The sequence below is a fragment of the Pollicipes pollicipes genome, unplaced genomic scaffold (genome assembly GCF_011947565.3).
Source record: "Pollicipes pollicipes isolate AB1234 unplaced genomic scaffold, Ppol_2.1 Scaffold_4002;HRSCAF=4701_pilon_pilon_pilon, whole genome shotgun sequence".
Lineage (NCBI taxonomy): Eukaryota > Metazoa > Arthropoda > Thecostraca > Pollicipedomorpha > Pollicipedidae > Pollicipes > Pollicipes pollicipes.
The window spans coordinates 38,793,788-38,801,869 of NW_023596420.1; positions in this window are offsets into that span (position 1 = coordinate 38,793,788).

The following is an 8,082-nucleotide window of genomic DNA, read 5'->3' on the forward strand; positions in this document are numbered from 1 at the left end:
AACGACACTGCAGGCGTCCTATTCATCCGTCCATTGCCCCGTAACTTCGAGGCGAACTCAGGGAGCCATTGAAGGCGGGTCACTGGCGCTTTCTTCCTCTCATCCTTCAAAAAATGGTGGGTGGACATCACGTGAGAAGCTACGATTAAAGCGAGCAAAGCCCAAACTTTACTGCTATGCCCGCATTAGCAGTGAACTAATTATCCATTGGACCCCTGACCCAGATGACCTATGTTCCACGTGTGTCATAATGTGGCCTTTTCCGAATGCGATCCTCGCATCCACACATGAGCAGCACAGGACCAGACGGGAGCTTCCTCTTAGGCGCCGTCTCTCATAAGCGGCATGAGACAAGACAGGAGTTTCTTGTTGGGTGGCACCACCCTGCCAATCCACTCACCGCTACCCCCATTCCCCAGCCTGTGTGCCACTCCCGCGCTGCTGACACAGGAAGTGCCCCACAGCTGGGTCTTAGCGAGGGCGGCGGCGCTCAAGAAGGCGGAGCTTTTCGACAGCGGGGCGTGCAGCCACAAATCACTGCTGGCTGCACCTGACAGGTGGTAAGTGTGACATTGTGCAGTGCAAGCTACAGTGACACAACACGCCTTTGGCGATGTTATCTGTGCTGAATGATGGGACACAACAAATATTCTGCTTAATATGGTTGCCATGAGGATTTTCTCTCCGCATCAGGGCCAACCAGAGACTTTGCAAACCACAGCATAGACTTGGTGACATGAGTGGTCAGAACTAGCAAATAATTTTTCCTAAGCATGACAACCCAAAAGTGAAGGATATTTGGGCCAGACCATGTGAGAGCATGAAGCAGCCACTCATGGCACACAGTGCCTCCTTGGAGGGTTAATGCACTGCCCTGGGAATCAAATGCACATTCAAATCTCTGCTACTGTACACACTGCATGCTTCAAAACAAAACCAGTCACTTTTGAGTCAGCTTCTTACACAGATCTCTGGTATGGTCTGTAGACATACTCACAGACAAACATATCATATACCATATATGTTTGTCTGTGCATGTACAAACTGATAAACAGGTATATATTTGCACACATATTAGTACATAGACATATATGTCTTTATGCACCTGTGTGTGTATGTATGAGACATGATTGCAAATCTTGAAATTTCATGGACTTTCAGGCATAACCCAAAGGTCTTGATTACCAATAATGGACATTCTAAGACCTTAGGTATGTGCCTTCCAGAGAATGACAGTAAACAGAGCAAACCATTTACCTGGAATCAAAATAATTTAAAAGTAATATCAGAGGCAGATCCATTAAAAAATATATAGGAATAGGTCAGGAGCCAGAGTCTCAGCTAGATATTCTGCACAAACCTTTGTTTCGCCATCAGATCCCATATCTTCAGTAATAGTAGACCAGGTTGTTTCTTTGGCCCTGAAATAAAAAAGACAACATGTATGTTTTTGCTCAGGAAGACATGGTTGAGAGGTACATACCACCTACACTTATCAAAGGAAAACTAACATTGTTACGTGGAAATCATAAATCCTAGCTAAATCACATGGCCACACACACAACACCTTAAAGATGAAACAGGTTGAACCACATGACAAGATGACATAGCTGCTTAATGTTGGATCTATCAACAGGTAATTGTCATCATATAAATTTTGGGCACAAGGGCATTACTGAGGCAGACAGCAAGAGAAGTGAGAGGGGCACATAAAAAATTGAAGGCCTTTATTCTAAGGAGTGATATAATTGTACAAAATGCATAATATTCAAATAAAATAATAAGGTCCAGTATCATGTGTTTCCCCAAGTCATCAACAACACTGGTTCCTCATTGACCATAAACAGACAACTCACTAAAGTTGCAATTATTCCACACAGCAAGAGCCAGGGGAACCTGAACTTTAAGTGTGACTTGTCTCTATGTTCAGAAGCATAAGCACTGTTTTATGTCTGGCAAAATTTGAGGTATCTGAGATTGTCAGGATATCCTCTTCTGGGTGGCAGTCATACCTTTTTTGGGTTACTTTCAGCTCTATGGTCTACTTACATGCCTGCCTGGATCATTCTGGCTTGCCACATAACATATCACCTTCTTTCTGGTAGGGCTTAATGGCTGGAGAGCCCAAAGATAACCAATCATCAAGCACAGGCCTGTGCAGGTGACGTCTCACAAGAATGATTGAGGCTCCAACAACTTTGAACGTGTTGAGGCCGCTGTCTCCACACATATGCTCATGCCAATTGGTGGTCTGAGTCCCAGAAAAGTATTCCGTGACAACTCTGGGCCTGCATATTGCATGCAATTTTTAAATTCGTGTTAAATCTTGGTTAGCCCTACCATCCAGACGTGCGAGGCTCTTCAGAAGCACACACGTCGTTTGGAAATGTCCAGCATGCAATGTATATTTGAGATATACCATCTTGTGTGTACTGTCTGATAAAAATAGCTCCAAAATCCCTACAATTCTGTCAGCATACGGCTATTCCGGCCCCAACGTGTAGGCCCAAATCCTTACCGTTCCCTAACCCGCTCACGAGCGCCGCAGCGAAGGTCACCTCCGTGGCGAAAACGCGAGTTTTTGTTTATAGTAACGAAAGCAGCTGTTGCTTAAACTGACCCCCTTAGGTGTTAGGCATTTTGTATCTAAGCTTTTAAAAATTTAAGCATTTGGTTTATTTAGAAGGCGAGAAAGATGTTTAGAATATACATATATCCTTTAAGGACGCTTCCTTTGCCCAGGTAAGGCATGATACTGGTAAGGCAACGAATTTTCTTAGAATATAATTTCTCTCTATCTGCTGTTTCGTAGTTGGCGCTCAAAAGACAGTTTGGGAGCATTCGACAGAAACTTGAATGCGTGTTTGAACTGATCGATAAGATAGCAACATATAAATATTTACATGTGACACATGGAGAGCACATTCTGTGCCGGAATGCTGACAGAATGAGTTGCTGTAATTTATCACAAGGTGATGTGTGCTTTGCTGCAGTACCTCAGTCGACAAACAAACGTGTGTGCCATCGCGATTCACGTCGTATCGTGTGTCGCTGAAGTTGCAAGATCTTGTGTTATTGTTCGAGTGTGGAACAAACGAGGTGATCGAGGGGACCAGGCCTTTTGGTATAAATAGAGGTTCCGTTGTATGTAGACGCTGCCTCCTTGTTCTGTACCTCGAGATATTATTAACTGCTGAGTTAACTGCTATTAACTGCTACACCTTTGCACTAGGATCCATCCTGTGGCTAAATCTTTCATTTTCCTTTACCATGCTTAGTCTCCATAGTATACCAAAAGAAAGCTGCAAGAAAATCTGAATACAAGAGGGGACGCGATGAAGGCAACTGAAACGGGATGCTTGAGCCCAGCAGGTTATGCGCCCCTAATCCAAGGCAAGACAAGACATTGAATGCGTGCTGTGTGGTGGTGACAGTAAATCTATCTATCGCTGCAATTTACTTGACCTGCTATGATCTTTCGGGACAAGAATGAACCAGGTCAACGTAACGTGAACTAAACAATGCCCTCTCCCTTGCTTTGCACCGGACAGCATGAGCCGATTGAACGTGGCCCTTGCTTGGCCTTGAGCTGGAAGCAATTATTCACCCTTGGAGATGGCTTTAGGCCGTCGAGGGAGAGAAGAGGGCTTCGCATTGTCCCATCAAAAAGAAAAAGGGGAACTTCCGATACGACAGCAGCATTCGTTTATCCCTGGTACCATCGCTTGGGGCCCAGGCCCATATACTGTGCTCAGTGCCCACAAGGTAGCCCATGAATTACGTTATTCATGAGCAAGAGGGAGGGTTTAGTGAAGCGCAACTGAAACGTAACGAGTTGAACAGGTTTGGATAGCGAGACGTTACGACCAGGTGGTCGCACATCGTGCGGACATTAAAAATTAACAGCATTACCAGCGTTCAAGTCTAGTTCCTTGTGCAGTACACAATATGTTGTGTCCGCACCCACCACCAGGACCTTCATCGGTGTTTGTGGATCCGCTAGACGCATACTAAATACAGTTGAAGGGAAAGTCGCTCCCCCCCCCCCCCCAACTGCAGTTTCATACGAGAGACATAAAATTCCAAAAAATATCGCGACGCATGACTACGTAGACTACACATTGGCATGGAAGCTTACAGATTTATACTGGTGATCCTGCGCGAAGCGGGTATTCAGGTGTGTCGCCGAACTTCCCGACAGCGCAGCGTCAGGACGCGATGCGACACACTCCAGCACCCAGCTGGGAATTACGTGAGAGTCCCGGCTGGGCACATTTTTTCGTCAGCGCCCACGGCCTGGACTCCACCTCGGCAGCCTAACGGTACGGGGAACGACTGCTTTGAAATTGGATTCGCGCCTCTACCCGCTCTGTCCTGCTAATATATGGTATGAAACGTGAAAACGATCAAGAACGGGCAAATCCATCTCGCCCGCTGCTGTGCACGTGACTCTTGGCACGGACCACAGCACATCTGGCACCACGTGATTTCCCATTCAGTTATCTATCGAGACATGACAGTTTCTTATCGCTCCGACTCCCGCTTGCCGAGATGTGGTCCTGGTTTCAAATGACTACTCGTCAGTTTTTGTCATGGGGGATCTTTTCAGGCCGCTTTTGCAAAATCAATGCAGTCCAAACAGACCTTTCGGCACGTGCCCCCGCTCGCATCCCGGACCGCGGCGGCACGCGACCTATGTGTGGACAACCGCACCGTGCGCCTGCACGTCGTGACCAAAGTCACCGTTCAGTAGCCCACCATTCGTCCTGGGCTGGAGGCAACGCAAAAATGGGGCAGTTCGTTGTTTCGCGGTTTAAGGACGCATCAACTGCAATGAGCATTTGCACTGCAAAATAGAACAAATGGACAGACAGACGCACTCTAAGCAAACAGCATACAGATGCAGTGACAGGACGTGGCTGATCGTTACATTAGAGGGTAGATGCCCAGGGACAATACATACGTGCCCCATCTTATCGTTCCCAGTATGTGTTTTTTTTTTTTGCTGGAAATGTCCTTTGCTTCTTAACACGAGCTCGGGTGGGAGGTCAAGTTGACCTCCCTCCCCGAAGATTTTTCCGGAATGGTTTCCGAACGGGCGTGGCGTAGCGGCGCCAAATTTTGCACAGCTGTAAACAATTGCATAGCAGATCGTGTGGCATAAAACATTTAGAGTACCTTGTAAGGTCGCTGACCCATGGCAGGCCAAATTTGGGGCATGATTGCAGCGAAGGCAATTTCTCAGGAATTATTCAATCTGATCCAACAGGGGAGCATTAGCCATGCGTCTCTGATATACTGTTTAGGCAACACAACAATTGAATAAACAAAAGACATTGACCTTAGGTCAGGTATGAAGGTCACATTAAGGCACAGGTGTCGATTTGTATTCTTTTGTGGGGGCCCTAACCCCCTCAATGTTGGTTTGCCCCCCAGCAATGTTTTTGACCGGAATGCTACAAAAAACGTGGGTAAAAGATAATCATAACACAAACTATTTCTCCGGTCTTTCCGCGAAGTGGTGTTTCGCACCACTCTTATAACAAAAAGTCATCGTTGCTCCCACTACGAGATACAGATCGTAACAGCTGAGCGGAAAAAAGATACAGTTAACTTCACATACCTAACGCCATAAGACACGCAATGGCTTGTGAGGTTAGAGTGAGAAGCTCTGGAATATGGGGATGGCCTAAGTCCTTCATGTCTAACCCCAGCCCCGTCCCCCACAACCAAAATTATTGCCGCCTCCCATGACCGCCAAAAAAGGGGACCATCGGCGCCCTAAGGTGGCCTCTATAGGGGCACCTTCACGTGCCGATCGGAAGCGAACGCTTGCGTCCAGTGCCTGCTCCCTGGATCCAACCCTGCATGACCTCTTAACTTCTTAAATTAAAGACTATAAATTATGCAAAGATCACAAACATACATTAAGTCAAAATAAAGTGGGCTAAATCCGGTGAGAAAAAATGGGGTTGGGGTAGATTGTCGAGCTTTTGGTTTGCCCCCCCCCCCAAAATAATTAACAAAAATTGACACCCCTAGATTAAAGTCAAAACTAGCCTGTTTTATAAACCTAGGGCTTGCTGTGTGGGGTTGTTTCCGGTGCTCATTTCGACTTTGATTCTTTCGACATTTCGACACCATGACCTTCAAAAGATAAAAAAGTCACTGACCTAAGATGAGCATGTGACCTTTTGCTAAAACAGTTGTCTAGGTTCTAGGGACGCTTTGGGAACCAGCATGGTATTTGACTTTGTTTGACCTTATTTGACCCAATAGTCATGACCCAGGAAGCTTAAACTTCGACTTGAGTGAGTTCAGGCACAGTTCAAGACGCCCTGTGAATTTGGTGTCTAGCTTTTTTTTGTTCCTGAGGTCTCAGGGGGTCAAACTGACCCCCGCCCGAGCGAAGGGTATCAAACCGGCCACCCGGGCGCGTGTTTAACTTTAAGGAACTGCGGAATGTTGGAGCTCATTTGCTGGTCAGACGCAATTGTCCTGTCTTGAAAGGTCTACCAGCTGTTGCAGGCTGGCATAGCATATGACCGAGCTGACCTGGCAAGGAAAGATAAGCTCTTTTTCACGCTAGCGTTATTAGACAGGGGCCTTATTAAGGATCACATCTGATATGCACGAAAACGTGATGAAGGGGCGAAACCTATCGTTTATCGCCAGATCAATCGAAACAGAGCGCACATATTACTCTGAAAACGATGCGAAAGTTGTATTCGATGCTACAAATATTTCTCTGAAAACGATGCGGAAGTTGTGTTCGATGCTCCAAACAGTGAGCACCACCGTTCCAACGCTACATTACTGGATCCCATCCACACACGGTCTGCGGGCAGGACCAGGTCATGTGCCGCCCCTCACACGGCCGGGGCTGTCGCTGAGGTGACGGTGTCCGGTGATAAAGCTCCGGGCGGCCGGGGGCGTTATCGGTCAGGTATCGCCAGTCGGAAGCTGTCCCTGCGATGGCATTACATCCAGCTGAGCGCCGGTGTTTTGCAGCTGTGGCGGAAGTTAAGGGACAAGGGCGGTTGTGCGTCTCATGGTGTATGCCATGAATTATGCCGTGCTGTTTCAATTTCGAATGAGTCCGCTTAGCTTCATCATTCACGTATGGACAACACGACGCAAGCGTAATTTCCGGTGCGGTAATTTCTAGTTACAGATGGCTAGGCAAACTTGCAGGTCCAATAATCAGACGTCTCCGGCACCGAGAACGATATCAGCTCCTGGGCAAGCTGTCCGCGAAACAGCATTGTCCGGCGTTGCGGCGAGCAGCAGGCAGTCAATCCACAGCCGCATGTTGACGGGCGTGCCCTTCAAATGCATTACAAGCGATATGATAACGTACTTCAGTTGATATTTTGCAACATTGCTCTTGACACGCGTGATCAAATATAATGGCATTGTATTTCCAGTATGAGAACGTGGTCGGTCTATTCCCCACATTTGGGTCTATCTACGTGATTCGGGAGAGATGACATGTACGTAAGACCGACGAAAATGCCTTGTTCAGTTACACATAGTTCCAGAGTACCGGTTGGTCTCAAGGTCACGGTCACAGTTCCCCACGCAATGAGCCGATCGCACCCGACCCCGAACTGTTGGCTCATGGTATGCCACCGTGTACAATCAGCCAGTGTTCAGATCTGACTCGCGAACGATCTAGAAGAGATGTTATCGATTTTTTTAGCCTGAAAAGCAATAAGATGGTCTTCAATTGCATGCCAGTTTAAAGAAACTCAAGGCACCGAGTTTTTTTCAGAAAATGAGGTCAACGGCCAGCCTCAGTCACTAGATACTTGGATGGCGTTGAATTTTATGCCGACCCATAATTCAGAAGTATACTGGTATATGTGTTTTCGAAATACATTTCCAAAACAGGCTCCGCAAACTGCTTTCGCAAGAGGAAGCTAAAAACCAGGGTTCGTGACGTCATCGCCTATTTTCGCACTTGTTTCTTTTCGATATCTCTTCCAGCTCTAAAACTTCAGAATCGTACTTAAGAACCGCCATCGTCAAATTTGAAGGGGATGCCGTGTTAATATGCATCTAACCGCGGCCGATTTGTCG